At 32.1% G+C, this 17,239-nt stretch overlaps 1 long non-coding RNA gene across 1 annotated transcript in view; it reads left to right on the top strand.

The window, feature by feature from the left end:
- LOC141488705 (uncharacterized) overlaps positions 1-11,282 on the top strand; it is a 155,957-nt gene extending 144,675 nt beyond the window's left edge. The window contains exons 4-5 of the long non-coding RNA XR_012468765.1: positions 9,133-9,249; positions 11,151-11,282. This is a non-coding gene — a long non-coding RNA (uncharacterized LOC141488705). The remainder of the gene's footprint in view (positions 1-9,132; positions 9,250-11,150) is intronic.
- The last annotated feature ends 5,957 nt before the right edge of the window (positions 11,283-17,239 follow it).

Here is a 17,239-nt window from a genome sequence, read left to right as displayed (position 1 = left end):
TACTTTTAGTTTCGTACTACATTCTTTGGTTGCAAAGATGCTAATACAATTCTGCTGCTCACCTTTTCTGCGGAGGCAAAGGTTGGTTAGTGATGAAACATTTAGGATCATGTACATTTGTTTGTAAAAATCTCACTGACCTAACTTCATGGCATCTCCAATACTTGATTTCACTTTAAAGTTCATAGAAAATTTTTTAAGTGTTTAGCAAATGTGATGCTTAAGGAATGCTCCCTTCTCCTCAGTGATTACAAACTCCTCAGCATTGTAGTGACTACCAGATCTCAACGAAGCATCTCAATTCTCTCCAGTCACCCAGTCAATAGGCAATTCTAAGAAGTCCTTCTGGTCTTAATCTCCAAAATAAAATAGACAGCATTGATTTTATTATTTTAAATGGGGATTCAAGAAATATATTCAGTGGTTTGCTAGTTAAATTTTGAAAGTAACTAAAGTCTCTCAGTTTTGGTATATGCACACAATTAAAAATGCAATTAAAAAAAACCACTGAGAATTTTAGTCTTGGAAGGGATTTTAGAGATTATCTGATCCAAGGCTTTTTACTATGTCATGAACCCCATTGGGAAAGCCTATAGAGCCCTTCTCAGAATAATAATCTTAAATGCATAAATGAAGTGCTTGTATAAATCAATTTATGTAAAATGTATATGCAAACTATATATAAATACATATATGTACATATAGCAATTTTAATTAAATATGCTTACCAATATTTTTAAAGCTTGTTTTTGAATCCTAGTATAAGAAACCCTGATCTAGTTTGATCCCTCCACCCTATGCAGGAATATTTCTTTCCAGCCTCCTGATGGAGAAAGATATTAAACCACTTTTGCTTGAATAATTCTAGTCATAGGAGACCCAATGCTTTATTAAGAAATTCATTTGGCATTCTCATAAACAACTTGAATCATTCAGTAGGTGATGTTAGGATTAGATCTGAATTAATCCAGTGGTTTTTTTTTTCATTTGGCACAAAAAGTCTTTGCATAGGTCAATCAATAAAAATAAAAAAAAAATAGAAGCAAATGGAATGAGAATACAACCTCATTAAATTGTGAGCTTTGAGGAGTGGCTTAGCAAAATGCCTGGCAAATAGTGATGATTGTCAGTTAGTTTTTAGTAATATCTGACTGTTAAAGACTCCATTTGAGATTTTCTTGGCAAAGATAAAGGAGTGGTTTACCATTTTCTTCTCAAGTCACCTTTTTCTTTTTTCTTTTTCTTTTTTTCCCTTTATTTTATTTTATTTTATTTTGGTTTTTGTAAGGCAGTGGAGTTAAGTGATTTGCCCACGATCACATAGCTAGATAATTGTTAAGTGTCTGAGGAAAAATTTGAACTCAGGTTCTCCTCTCTCTTCCCTCCACAAAAGCCTATATTGCTTCTGGTCATTGCCTTCCCTCCACTTTTTTATCACCCCATATGTCTCATTCCCTTTCTCTCCTATTGCACTACTGGGTAAGATAGATTTGATTATATTGATTAGAATTGATTATATTTTTTTATATGTGCAAATGTATATGTGAATGTAAATGAGTGTATTTTGAGGTATGTATATATATATATACATGTGTATTCAATAATGAATTGAATATGAATATGTATATGTGTATATATATATATGTTTGTGTGTATGTATGTACATAGATTTACATATACACAAAAATATATTCCCTCTTTGAACCAATTCTAATCCCTTCCATTATAAAACATATTCCTTGTGTGACTCTTTTTAAGTGAATAAATTTGCAGCATTGCAGTTTTCTCAGTGTATCCCTTTTTCTCACCCTGCATTGTTTTTTGGGAGATATTTAACACAATGGACTCACATTCATACTCTCTGTTTAGGAAGTTCTAATTGCCTTAATAATAACAGTTCTTAGGAGTTATTTATATCATCTGCTCACGTTGGAATATGAAAAAATAAATACTTTTCAAGGTTGAATTATCCTTTTTTTATGCTTTTCTTCCACATTTTATTTGAACTCATTTGAATGAGGCAATCAGGGTTAAGTGATTTCCTCAGGGTCACACAGCTAGAGGGTGTGTGAGGACAGAATTAAGCTCAGGTTCTATCTCCAGAACCAGATAGTCTGATAGTCTGCAGAGACATGGTGCTCTGTCCATTGTATTACCTAACTCCCCTGAGTCTTTTATTTGAAGGTCAATTTTTCTATTTACCTTTTGTCCTTTCATCAGGAATGCTTGGAACACCTCTGTTTCATTAACTATTCTTCTTGCCCCAAAGGATTTCAGTCAGTTTTGCTATATAGGTTATACCTGTAATCTTAGCTCGTTTACTCTTGAGAACATCATATTCTATACTCTCACATAGAAGCAGTGAAGTCTGTGGTTCCATAATATTTGAATTGTTTTTGTTTTGTTTGGATGCTTGTTTTATTTTGGTTTGTTTCTCTAGCTAAAAGTAATATTTTCTCTTTTATCAGGGAGCTCAGGAATTTGGCTAAATCATTCTAAAGACTTATCATTTTGGAATATCTTTCAAAAGATCATCAATGGATTCTTTTAATTTCTATTTGACCTATTTCAAATATTTGGTGACAATTTTCCCTTGATAATTTCCTTAAATATGATAACTAGACTCTTTTGTTTCCTTTCAGGTAGTCTAATGATTCTTAAGTTATCTCTTGTTAATCTATTTTCAAGGTCAGTAATTTTTTCCAATGTCATATTTCATATTATAAACATTTTTCATTCTTTTGCTTTTATTTTATTGTTTCTTGAAGTCTCACACAGCCATTAGCTTCAACTTGACTAATTATAATGTTTAAGAAATTTTCTTCTTAAATATCTCTTTTTCTATTAGACCAATATTGCTTTTGGAGATCTTGTTTTTCAGCTCTTTTTATTTTTATTTTATTTATTTTCAACCATATGCACATGCATATTTTTAAGTTACAAAATTTCCTTCCATCATCCTTCCCATCCCATTCTCCTTAGTGACAATCAGTCAGATTAGAATTGTACATACATATTTTTGATAAACACATTCAGAGAATTGTTATTTTTGGTATGAGGAATTAGGATTAAGGGAGATACATAAGAGATAATTTTTATAAAGGGTTCATCAGATTCTGAAGGGTTGTTTTTTTTTTCCTGAGTGTGTGTGTGTGTGTTTTGTTTTGTTTTGCTTCCTCTGACTAGGTATAACATTGTTCATACCTGGTCTAATACATGTCCTAATCTCTGAACTACTGAGAGGAGCTGCTTCCATCAAAGTTGATCGTCTCACAATGTTGCTGTTAATGTGTAGATTGTTCACTTGGTTCTACTCCCTTCACTCAGGATCAGATCCCATAAGTCATTCCATGCTTCTCTAGAGTCTGACCATTTATGGTTTCTTAGGAAAGTTAATATTCCATAGTATTCATGTACCATAAAACTTGTTTAGCCATTCCCCAATTGATGAGCATATCCTCAATTTCCAATTCTTTACCACTACAAAAAGAGCTGCTGTGAATATTTGGAAGCATATAGAACTTTTTCATTTTTTTTATTATTTATTCTGAAACTAGACCCAGAATTTTAATTGCTGGGTTAAAGGGTATGATCAGTTTTATTGCTATTTGGGCATAGTTCCCTATTGCTTTCCAGAAAGGTTGAACCTTTCACAACTCCATCCACAATGTGTCAATGTCCCAGTCCTCCCACAGCCTCTCCAACATTGATCATTTTTCCTTTTTCTCATCTTGGTGAATCTAGCAGGTGTGAAGTGATACCTCATAATCATTTTAATTTACATTTCTCTAATCAAAAATGTTTTGGAGCATTTTTTCATATGATTATACATAGCTTTAATTTTTTCATTTGAAAACTGTCTATTCATATCCTTTGATCAATGGGGGAATGACTTGTAATTTATAAATTTGATGCAGTTCTCTATTTTAGAAAGGAAACTTTTATCAGAACCCCTAGTTGTGGAGATTGTTCCTCAGCTTACTGTTTTCCTTCTAATTTTGGCAGCATTGATTTTATAAGTGCAAAAGCTTTTTAATTTAATATAATCAAAATAATTCATTTTGCAGTTTGTAATGTGGTCTACTTCTTGTTTGGTCATACATTGGTACCCTCTCCTTAGGTCTAATAGATAGATTTCTTGGTCTATTAATTTATCTTTGATGTCGCTCTTTATATCTACATCTTGTACCCATTTTGACCTTAATTTGGTATAGGGTGTGAGATGTGGATCTATGCCTAGTTTTGGCCATACTATTTTACAGTTTTTTTTTCCAGCAATGTTTGTCAAATAGTGAGCTCTTATCCCAGAAACTGATGTCTTTGGGTTTGTCAAATGGTAAATTGCTACAGTCATTTACTGCAGTTTCTTTTGGACCTCTCCTAATCCAGTGATCCATTGCTCTATATCTTAACCAGTACCAGACAGTTTTGATGACTCCCATTTCAGAGTATAGTTTTAGAGTATAGTTTTTAGATCTGGTAGAGCTAGGCCACCTTACTTTACATTTTTTTTCATCAGTTCCCTTTCAATGCTTATCATTTTGTTGCTACAGAAGAATTTTGTTAGTTCAGTAATGTTGTTGTTTGGTAGTTTGATTGATATGGCATTGAATAAATAATTTAATTTGGGTAGAATTGTTATTTTTATTATATTAACTCAATCTAGCCATGAGCATTTGACATTTTTTCCAATTACTGAATATGGCTGTATTTGATTGAGAAGTACTTTATAATTGTGTTCATAGAGTTTCATAGGGTTTGTCTTGGGAGGCACCCAATTATATAATGCTGCCAATAGTTCATTTAAATGGAAGATTTCTTTCTATCTCTTGCTATTGAGCTTTGTTGATTTGGTGTTGCAACATGCTTATGTCATGATGATTGTGTGTCCATAGAGGGTACTTGAAAAGAAAGGGGTACAAAGTGAGTATAATTTGATATGATTTATAGCTCTTCACATGTGTATTTCTAATGGAACAGAAAAGGAGTATTCTTAGTGACTATCAGGCAATGCTGCTTATCAATCAAGCAAGCCACCAATTAGTCAGTCACCTTTGAGAAAGGTACTTGTATCAGGAAAGATAGAAAGAGTTTATTTTAATATAGGAGTTGGAGGTACAAAATGGGGTGAAATAATAAAATATGAAAAGAAAAGTTAAGCATTAATGGATAAAAAACATCACAGGAAGAGGCAAAAAGATAAATTATAGTAGAGGGAAAGAAGGGAGAGTGTGAACACTGAGTAATGCTACTCTCTACAGATTTGACCCAAAGAGGGATTAATATAAATTCTCAGTTGGGTTTAAAAATATATCCAACCCTAAAGGGAAATAGAAGGAGAAGAGAGAAAAAACAAATGAAGGAATTGCTGAAAGGAGAGGTAAAGGCAAAAGTAAAAGTAAAATAACAGTTAAAATTTAAAAGAAATGTTAAAGAGGAAAAGGAAGAAAATATTGTTGAGGAGAGAAAAGAGGAAAAGAAAGAGAAAAGTATAAGTAGGTAAAGATAAAATGGAGGGAAACATAGAATTAGTAATCTTAACTTTAAATGTGAATGATATGAACGCTCCCATAAAAAAGAAACAAATAGCAGAATGGATTAAAATCCAGAATCCTACAATATATTGTTTACAAGAAAAACATTTGAAGGACAGAGATACACAAAGGTTAAAGATAAAAGACTGGAGCAAGATATAGTATATATATATATATATATATATATATATATATATATATATATATGCATATATATATGCATATATATATATGCATATATATATGCATATATATGCATATATATATATTGTGTAAAACACCTTTGGCAATGAAGTTTTATCATTATTTAACTATGTATAATCATATAAAAATGCTTCAAATCATTATTGATTAGAGAAATGCAAATTAAAACAACTTTGAGGTACCACCTCACACTTAATCAGATTGGTTGAGATGACAAAAAAGAAAATGATCAATGTTGGAGAAGTTACAGGAAGATGGGGACATTAATACACTATTCATGGTGCTATGAATTAATCCAACCTTTATGGTATGCAATCTCCAACTATGCCCAAAGAACAATAAAGTTGATCTTACCCTTTGACCCAGCAATACCAATTAATCTAAAAGAAAACATAAAAAATGAGAAAAGTCCCACATATTCAAAAGTATTTCTTGCTTGTCTTTTTGTAGTGGCAAAGAATGGAAAACTGAGGCTATGCCTATCAATTGGGGAAATGACTGAATTAATCATTGTATCTTAATGTTATGGTGTAAAAGTGTTCTATCAGAAACCATGAAAGGTCATACTTTACAAATGCATGAAAAGAATTACATGAACTAATTCTGAGTGAAAGGAGCAGAACCAAGTGAAAAATTGTTCGTTTTAACAACAGCATTGTGACTTGATCAACTATGAATGATGTAGATCCTCTAAGAGGCTCCAAAATCAAGGACAACCCTAGGAGATCTCTTATGGACAATGCCATTCACATCCACGGGGGAAAATATCAAAAACCCTAAAACAACATCACAGAATCTGAATAGTTACTATGTTCACATTTTAGTAATTTAAATATTTTTAGCACTAAAGCACATCTACAACATTTACCAGGTCATTCCCCTCTGAGGGAAGGGGAGAAGGAAAAGCAAATAGTAGAAAAATGTGTAATTTATAAATAAGCAAGTAGATGAATGCTGAAAAACTTCCATAACATTATTGAAAGAGTAAAATAAAATATCAATTTAAAAAAAGAAAATAACAGCATTGAACAAAAAAGTCTTTTTGACTACTATAAATACTCAAATTAACTACAAAGAGTCTATAACAGAAGATGCTATCTTTATCCTGAGAAAGAACTGATAAATAGAAATATGTATAGAATGACTATATACATAATAGCAAAATGCACATATCAGGTATGTAGTTTCATGTTCAATTATCTTTTTTATTATACTTTGTTAAAGAAAATATGGTATAATTTTATTCTATTAATAAATAAATACTGAATCTATGCCAATACACTTGGAAATTGAAATGTGAATAATTGAAAAATATAAATTAAAATAAATATTATAATTGATATTGCATGAATTTAATCTTGTGATATCTACTGTGAATACCATTGTGAAGGATGCTGCCAATGTAAAGGAGTACACAAAACGCAATACTTGCATGAAGTCAAATTAGTTGTCAAAACAAAGAGAACATGTTATTCTAGAGAAAGAGGCACTATTAACAATGTGGACCAGATTCAGAAGTATATTTCTTTAAGCTTGATGATAATTCAAGCTAAGACTGGAAACCTCTTTAATGATTTCAAGATGAAGTATCACAGGTATTTAGCCGGCGGTAGTTAGTTTGAAAAATTTTAAAATTGTGCAGGATTTCATAATGTACAAATATCAGAAATTGCTGCTAGTGCAGCCAAGAAGTTTCTAGAGCCCTTACAAAAATAATAGAGTAAATAGATTAAAGTCCTTCCTTGCAGGAGAAAAGGGGGCAAATATTTAATGTAGATGAAACCATCTTATTTTATAAAATTTTTATGAAATATTATTTTATGAAAAATAAAGAGCCCTATTGAACCTATATCTTAGTAGAAGGGAAAGAAAACTATTCCAAGATATAATGCTTTGAGAATTGTTGCTCTTCTGTTTGGAGAGAATGCATCTGGAACTTGTAAAGTAAAACCTCGATTTGTGTACTGTTCAAAAAAAAAAAGCCCAGAATATTGTTGTCAGCAAGACAACACTACCTGTGAGATGTTTTGCTAAATCTAAGGCATGGATAACACTTATCATCTTTAAACAATGATTTATGCACTGATACATTCCTGAAGTCAAAATGTTTTGTGATGATTCCTATAGGGATTCTACTTATTTTGTATAATACCCTATGTCTACCTTTCCCATCTGGATGATTATAATGCAAATGTAAAAGTGTTCTACTGTTCCCCTAACTACCTCATTTTTAGAACCAATGGAAAAAGGTGTGATTATGATTTTAAGAGCACATTATTTATATACTACCTTTGGTAGACAGGTACAGCTTTGAGTACATATAAAGACCTGTAAAATGGAGAAGGAAATGGGAAATTATTTCAGTTTCTCTGCCAAGAAAATCCCAAAAGGGTTCAAGAAGAAACAGGCACTACTGGAAAAATGACTGAACTACAAAGAGTTTGACTTTGAGATATTTCTTATGAGAAATATCTCCTATAACATTTACCATTCAATCCAGAATATGGCTAAGACATGGGAAGAAGTAAGAAAAAAGATGTATGAAGAGAGTTCAGGAAAAAAGTCAAAACAAAGTATGCTTTGCAATCTTCTTGAATTCTATAAAATGAAAGAAGTGAGTGAAAAGATTGTAAAATTAGCACAAGAATTGGACCTTGAAGTAGATGAAAATGATTTCTAGGATGAAAACAATTCTCAGGGTGACAAAATTGTTGCATGAAAATGTAATTTAGCTACTAGATGCAAATATTGCAGAAAAAAAAAACAGGGAAGCTTTACAATCCAAGGTTAAAATCAAGGGTCTAAACAAAACAGTTGGCAGAAGCATTTCATCATTTAAAAAAATTCTTTTTTATTATATTGAAAACTTAAATCTAAATATTTCAATATTTTCCAAAGTTCAAAGATTAGTTGAGAATGATTTTGTTTATCATCACATATAAAAGTTAAGAAAACAAAAGTCACCATCCAAATCCTCTTGAAAATTTCATTAAAAACGTTGCACAACAGCTACCACTGATAAAGGCTAGGTGCACTGGGTTGATAAAGGTTCTACCACACAGCGGACTTTAACTTTTATAATGTATTTCTGTTTATTAACATGGTTAATATGTCTGCATTTTATGTAGACATTTTATGACTTGTAAAAAGGGATTATTTTTGTATGACTTTATTATTTAGGCTACATGAAGTGGTAGATGGAGAATTTTGCATTATGTAGTAATCACTGTATGTGACAGTTTTTTTGAACTATTCAGTTGCATAAAAGGAGAACTGTCTGTACTCTGTGTAGATTATACTCAACCAATGCTTCCTCTTCAATTCTATTTCTTGTGTTTCTTGGATTTCTTTCTTTTCTTTTATACTGATGTTTTATTTTATTTTCCAATTACAGGCAAAGGTAGTTATTATCATTCATCCATTTGCAAGTTTATGAGTTCTACATTTTTCTTCCCACCCTCTGGAGCTTCTCTCCCTCCTCCCCATGGCAGCAAATAGTCAAGTAAAAGTTGTATGTACAATTATGTTTAACATATTTCTATTTTAATTATGTTGTGAAAGAGGAATTAGAAGTGAGAGGAAAGAAAAACACCATGATAAAGAAAGGAAAAACATAAAAGAAGTTTTAAAAAAGTGAACGTATTGTGCTTTGTTAGGCATTCAAATTAAATAGCTTTGTTTTTTCCCTCTGGATATGGAAGACATTGGTCAGAACAAGTCTGTCAGGATTGTCCTTGATCTCTGAACTGCTGAGAGGTACTGCATCAATCATAGTTAACCATCTCACTGTGTTGCTGTAAATATCCACAATGTTCTCTTGGTTCTGCTCACATCACTCAGCATCAGTTCATGCAAATTTTTTGGACTTTTTTTTTCAAAATTCATATGGACTTTTCCATGTGTGCCATTTGCTATGAAAAGTTTTTTATAATTCTGTTGCTAATTAATAGTATTCAACAAAAATATTTTCCCTAGTTACAAAAGTAGTAGGAGGCCAAACTGGAAATGGATCCTACAACTTCTGTTTTCTTATCCAGTGAGCTTTCCATTGTAGTAGGACACTACCATACTCTTTATAAATATGTAAAGAACTGCCATATAAGAAGGGTTATCGTAAGTGAACCTAGATACATAAATTTTGACTAGAGATAATGGGTAGATTGCATTTGTAATTGCAAAGAGGCAAACTTCTTGTAAGGATGAAAATACTTCTCAATAAAAAATTAGAGCAGCCTAAAAGGGGAATATGTTACTTCTTTTGAAGGATGTTTATGATGATGGTGATGATGATAATTGTTATTATATATATATATACTTTAAAGTTTACAAAGTGCTTTACAAATTTTGCATCACTTTATACTCAAAACAATACTAGGAAACCTATGTTTTTATTATTCCATTTTTTAGTTGAGAATTACCAAGGTAGATGGAGGTTAAAAGAATTGTAAAGGGTCTTAAGCTAATAATTATTTGAGTTCAGATTTAAACTCACCTCTCCTGACACTAGGCTAGCACTTCATTCACTATGCCACCTAATGAGTCCACTTTGAGAAGAAGATTTTTGATCTATTTTGAGCTATTTAGCTTGTGCTGAATAGCCAAATACCAAGTACCTTGTAGATGTTTTACTTACTCAAATATGGGTTAGACCAAGTAGATTATGGAATATCTCCTAAATCTGAAAATGTTGTGTTTCTCAGAATACTTCTTATTCTGACATTTTAAAAATAAATTTACTTCCATCTGTAATAGTTATGTCAAAATAGCTGTCTGCTTCTGATTTTAGCTTTTTATAGCAGATATAAATGCACACATATATATGATTACATTTCTTTTTGTGCAAGAAATCATTATCATCCTCTTTATTTTATACATATATTTATTGATTGATGAAGTTTCCATGCAACCAGTCCCATTTATCCCAAAGGCAGATGAAATAAAGGGAAAAAGTTTGCTATAGACCTCGAAAGATAAACAGCAAGTAGATTGTGAAGCTCTTTCTATGTCAAACTAAGGAGTTCTTATGACATTTTATCCAGCAGAACCCATTGATCGAGGAATATCAATGGCTTAAATTGTTTTGGGTGTATGTTATATTAGCAGCTGCATAAACTCTGGGATGATAGTTTGAGGAGGGGAGAGATTGGAAGTATGAAAATAAATTAGCAAACTCATGCATTATACCAAGCACCAAGTGATAAAAGCTTCAATTAGAGTAATACTATTTTCATGGGAGATGCAGTGGTTGGAACATAAAATAAATGACTGAAAGCAACATGAGGTAAAACCAGAAAGGTCATGTACTGGTTGATTATGGGGGTCATTGAAGGTCAGACCAAGGATTATAGAATTATAGAAATATAGTTGGAAGGGATCTTGGAAACCATCATGTCTAACTGCATCATTTTACAGATGAGGAAATTTAGGAAGACAAATTAAGCTACTTTCCTGGATTCTGGCAAATTTTTGAAGATGTTTATGAATGAAGAACTTCCTTCTTACAAGTCCAGTGCAACAACTGCATTCATGTCAAGCATTCTTCCCAGACTACATCTCAACTGAAAGGTGATCCTTTGTATATCATAGAAACATTTTGATGAAATATACACAAAAAGGAAATGATCTGGTCCTGGGAGATCATTTTCTTTTGCCTGAATCATAAACCTCTGCAAATAAGATTATCTGGTTTAAGAAAAATCAAATTTCAGTATAGCAGGTAATGACTTTTAAGAAAGGGGAGAAATCTGTCTGCCTCTAAAGGGTTATGTCTATTTTGAATTAATGCAGAGAGGGATTGAAGGAATGGACAAACGGTAAATAGGGATATTAGTAATGCTAGGCTTCACTGTATACCCCTGCATGAAATGAAATTGGGGCAGTTTGCAGAGGATGTCTATCTGATACGCTTAGCTACTTGTAAACTGTTAATATTTGCATATCACCATGGAATATAGAGTCTAGCAAGGTCATTTAACAGTTATAGGGCAGAACCTTTCCATTTTGTTAATCACTTACAACTCTAATTTCACACTACATCAGTCCTTTTACGCTAGTTCACAACCCTTCAAAATCCTATTCTAGGAATCCACAGGGAAACATCTGTTCACAATGCACTACAAATAACCATCCTTGACACTCCCCCAAAGTCAGTTACTTAAAAGGAAAAGCAACACTTCACCCCCACCAATTTTCAACTATATATACCATGGAATCATTGCCTCCCTTTCTTGCTCACATTGAGGCTCTTCCTGCTCCTTGCTCAATTAGAAGAATCTGTGGGGTCTCCCTTTAGCTCTCCCACCATATCTTTGCTATTAGATCTCCTCTGAAAACATTTGACCCTGATGGGGACCATTATATAATTTGATCTCCCTCCAAACTATGGTTTAGTTTTTTACTGATTTCATTTTCACCCAAATGACATTGTAAAAGAAAAGTGAATCTTCATTAGGTAGGCTGCTTGAAGCCACTTTTTGTATCAAAGTCAGAGAACGAAGAAACCAAGGCAGAATGAACCAAGGATTTCAAACTATCAAGTGTGGCTATGAAAACTGGACAGTTTCTCTCCACCTTTACTTCATGACATCCAGTCTAAACAAAACAATTTCTGTACTTTCTCCTATCTCACCAAGATTTTGTTTGCCTAGTTTTTACTGTCCTCCTTTATTTATTGTTGTAATGCAGGGTCAGAGAAAGAAAACTCATCTATCATCCCTATAATTGCATCTTTTGCTGACTGAATCTTGTCTCTGATCTTGAAATGAGATCCTGATTCTATTCTATTTATTAAGGGAATATAAATACTGTGGTTACCAACAAAAACTGTGGTTTTGCAACAGAATAATCAACCTACAGAACAAAGACTATTTGTTCTTATTACCTTTTTTCTCAGATTTTATGAGGTTGTTTTTCATTTATTCTTGATATCTTGGTTAATTTTCTTTCAGTTCCCACCACCTTCAGATTACTACAATTGCTGAAATTCCGAGGGTTCTCTTTTTAAAAAACAAACAGTATCATTCTAGCCCCAGGGGAGGGAAGTCAGAAGTGGAAGGGTTATAACAACAGAACCCAGATCATTAGATGAGATGAAGTGCAATTCCAAAGACAAGTAAAGAAGCTGAAGATGGCTGTAGGGCAGTTGAAGGCAAGGGAAATATTGACAAATGTATAGACTAAAGACAGGAGGTCACTACAGAGAAAAATGTGAGCATGCTCATAAGAATGTTGGTGATCAGGTTAAGTTTTCAATTAAAGGTGATGTTGAGTGACAAACATCCAATTTTCATCTATCACAGCAGTCTTTCACAATGACTTACCAAAAATGTTGGACTGTGTCCCGGTTACATTTGATTTACACATTTTAGGAATATTCGATTTAGAGATATAAAGGAGCTTAGAGAGTTTCTAGTGTATTCTCCTTGGTTCATAGGCAATGGAAATGAGACCAGAGAGGGGAAATGACCTAAGAATGAACCTAATGAATTCCATGATGAACAAATGGATGAAAAAGATTTACTATGCAGTGAGGGCAAACAAATATAAAAGAGAATCAATTTCTATCAGGAAAGCACATTCTAGTAGAGAAAAGAATAATAGGAGGTTTCAGCTACAAGTCATGGAAAAAGTTATATGGTAATGGTCCATTGTCTCACTACAGATATGGTACATGTTGAGTCTTCTTCTATAAGTTTATTTGTATTAAAAAGGAACATTTATTACAGTTTTTGAACTATTTGACAATGCCAAAGGCCAAGGATTTAGGGAAATGATTTTTCAGTAACTATAACTGCCAAAGAAGGTAGTGAAACTGCCAGTAGAGGAAGTTGTTTGGTCACATCTCCATAAATATTTCTTTCTTTGGACTATGACTGTTAGGTCACTATTTTGGAAGTATGGTCACTAATCTGAATTTTCTTACTATTCCCAAGATTCTTAGGCTTGCTTGTCCATCAATCTAACTGACTCACTTGGGTTATGAGAATTGGTGGTGGAAGAGATAGTAAGGTCTTCCACACAACAATTATTCTGTTTAGTAATGTCTTGATGGGACATGACCTATTTTCAATGATTCCTGATGCAAAGTGATTGCTTAGATAATGAAGGTAGTGGCCACTGTTAAACCAACCTAGAACTTGCCAGTTCCTTTGTCTCCTTCAATGGATCTTGTTATTTTAGATTGATTGATCTAGACAAAATAAAACAAAGAATAATAACTTACCAGTGAACATAGCAAAAGGAGAAAAAATTCTTCAATGGTTAAATTTTATGGAAATATGGAGATGATTATCTAAAATACTGGTGTCAAACATATAGCTCATATGACCAAGTAAATGTTCAGCTAAAATAAAATATATTAGAGAAATATTTAACAAAACAAATACAAATAGATTTAAAAAGATGTTTATAGGTGGTTTTAGTCAATATGAAGCCTACAGAGATCTTTATCTATGGTTTAATTAACCCTATTTGTATTTAAATTTGATATAATTAGAATCTTAGTTTACTCAACTTTGAGATTCTTAGATATTATTACATGGATATCTATCACAATTTTTCTTACATTGTAATTTTTTGTAATTTTTTCTAATCTAAATAAGAAAATCAATTTCTTGATACAGAAAATATATAGAATTCATATTTATATCCCTACTAACAATTAACTTAATAGTTTCTTAAATGACATTTTGAATGTATTCAAATATGAATATTTAATTATCTAGTTAAATTTTAAATTATTTAATATACACAGTATAGTATCATTGGGACACTATAGATAGAAAGACAAAAATAAAATAATTCCTAAAATATGACATTTTATTGAGGGAGAGGAATAACATAACTTATTTATAGATAAGTAAATAGAAGAAAAATAGTTGAAACCAGAGTTAAAAGAATTAAATGATGAGGAAAGGGAGAGAAATTAAAGAAAGTTCTCTTGATTTTTATTTTACTTTCAAGAAAGTCCTCCATAAATTATTAAAGTAGATAATTTATTAAAGTAGATAATGAAGAAAATGAAAAAAAAAAGATTTCCTGTAGTTGATGAGATCTTCCTGTTGCAGTTTGTAGAGGACTTGTGCTGATTCTATCAGGCTAAAGTACACTAGAGAGTCTTCTAGAAGACATTTGTTAACCCTCAAAGAAGTTGGGCTTATCTCTCTATAGGAACATAGCAAAGGGAATAAGTTTGGCTTGTCCCTACATAGAACATAGCAAAGGGAAGAAGAAAGACTGTTTCCCAGAATTCAGTATCCATCTGGATGGAAATATTATAGGAACTGTCCAAAAATATGAACATGTAAAAAACAAATTGAAAAGGAATCTACAATGTCTCTGGAAATTAGAACACCTTTTACTGATTTTAAATTTACAATGAACGTGGGGTACCATTTTTCAATATCAATATTTTATAAATATTGCAATATGGAAAGAAGATGGACCAAAAGATATGAATAGAAAGTTTTCAAATGAATACATTAAAATTATATAAAATCATATGAAAAAATGCCCCAAATCATTATTGATTAGAGAAATGCAAATTAAAACAAAATGAGTTATCACCTCATATCTATCATATTGGCTAATATGACAAAAAAAGGGAAAATGATCAAAGTTTGAGAGGCTGTGGGAGGATTGGTAAATTGATGCATTCCTAGTGGATTTGTGAATGGATCTAACCTTTCTGGAGAGCAATATGAAACTATGCCCAAAGAACACTAAACCTGTTCATATCCTTTGGTCCAGAAATTCTAATTCTAGGTTTATATCCAGGAGAAATTATAAAAAATGAGAATAGTTCCAAAATAGTCTTCCCAGCTCTTTCTGTAGTGGGAAATAATTGGAAATTGAAGGGATGGATGCCCATCAATCAGGGAATGGTGAAACAAGTTATGGTATGTGAATCCTTTGGAATGCTATTGTTCTATAAGAAACCATAAATGATCAGACTCCAGAGAAGTATGGAATGAATTACAGTATCTGATGCTGAGTGAAGGGAGCTGAGCCAACAGAACAATGTGCACATTAACAACAACATTGTGAAATGATTAGCCTTGATGAGTGCAGGTTCTCTCAGCAGTTCAGATAGCTAGAACAATCCTATTAGATAGGCTATGGTCAATGCCATGCCCATTCAGAGGAAGAAAAAAAAATAAAATAAAACCAAAAAACCCCTTCAGAATCTGATGAACACTACATTAGCTTTTTTAAAAAAAAATGTATCTCTTATGCATTTCTTTCCCTTAATCCTAATTCCTCATACCAAATATGATTAATCTGTAAACATGTGTACAATATTAACCTGACTGCTGCTGCTTCTGTGTGTGTGGGGGGGGTGCTGGGAAGGGAAGATGGAAGGAAATTTTATAGCTTAAAAATATACAAGTGCATATGGATGAAGTTGAAAAACTTTCATAACATATATATGTAAAAAAAATAAAAGATCAATTTTAAAAAAGAAAGAAGATAGAGAAGAGCACTGCCTCCAAAGAACTAAAGATGGGTATCACAAAGAAGGTTGTAAAGGGGTATATAATAAGTTATGGCAAGATAACATAGAATTAAAAGTAATTGCAGAGAAGAATAGAAATAAAGAACTTTAGCAACAAATTAAATATCAAGAAGAAATTATGGATTAGCTATTTGGCCACAGAGAGTTAAGAAATCTAGACAAATGAAAAAATGCTCCAAATAATTATTAATTAGATAAATGTCATGGAGTATTATAGTTCTATAAGAAACTATAAATGGTTGGACTGTGTTACAGGATATGATGATTAGTGAAGGGAATAGAAACAAGAAAATAGCGTACACATTGACAACAAATTTGTGAAATGATCGGTCTCAGCAGTTAAGAGAGCTAGGACAACCATTTCAGATCAGCTATGGACAATGCTATCCCAATCAAGAAGAGGAAAAAGAAAACATGTTCTTGTAAGTAATATTAGAGGACATTATTTGCTTGATGCTGGTCTTTGAATTCTAGTCTATTTTACTCCTCTACTATCTTATTTTTATATAGTATTAGGGAGTTTTGATGGGCAGCTAGGTGAATCAGTGAATAGAAAGATGGGCCTGAGGTCAGGAAGACCCAGCTTCCTGAGTTCAAATCTATTCTCAGACATTTACTAGCCATAGCCTGGGAAAATCATTTAACCCTGCTTATATTAGTTTCTTCATCTGTAAATTAAATTGCAGAAGGAAAGGTCAAACACTCCATTACATTTGGAAAGATCAGCCCAAATGGTGTAACAAAGAAACAGACACAAATCACAGAGAAATAAGCACAGGGAATGTTGAAGCTTACTGATTTATAATATAGGTTTAGATATAGGTTAGTGTCATGATCTATTATTTCCATTTTCACAATGATGTATTTTAATATAATTGATGTTTTTAATTTTCAGTATCTGACCCAATTTTATAAATTATAATTATGTTTATTTATTAATTATAATAAATCCTGTGTAGTGATTTATTTAGTGTGATCATTTTACTAT

Source organism: Macrotis lagotis, chromosome 1 (assembly GCF_037893015.1).
Source record: "Macrotis lagotis isolate mMagLag1 chromosome 1, bilby.v1.9.chrom.fasta, whole genome shotgun sequence".
NCBI lineage: Eukaryota > Metazoa > Chordata > Mammalia > Peramelemorphia > Peramelidae > Macrotis > Macrotis lagotis.
This window is presented reverse-complemented; position numbering and strand designations above follow the sequence as displayed.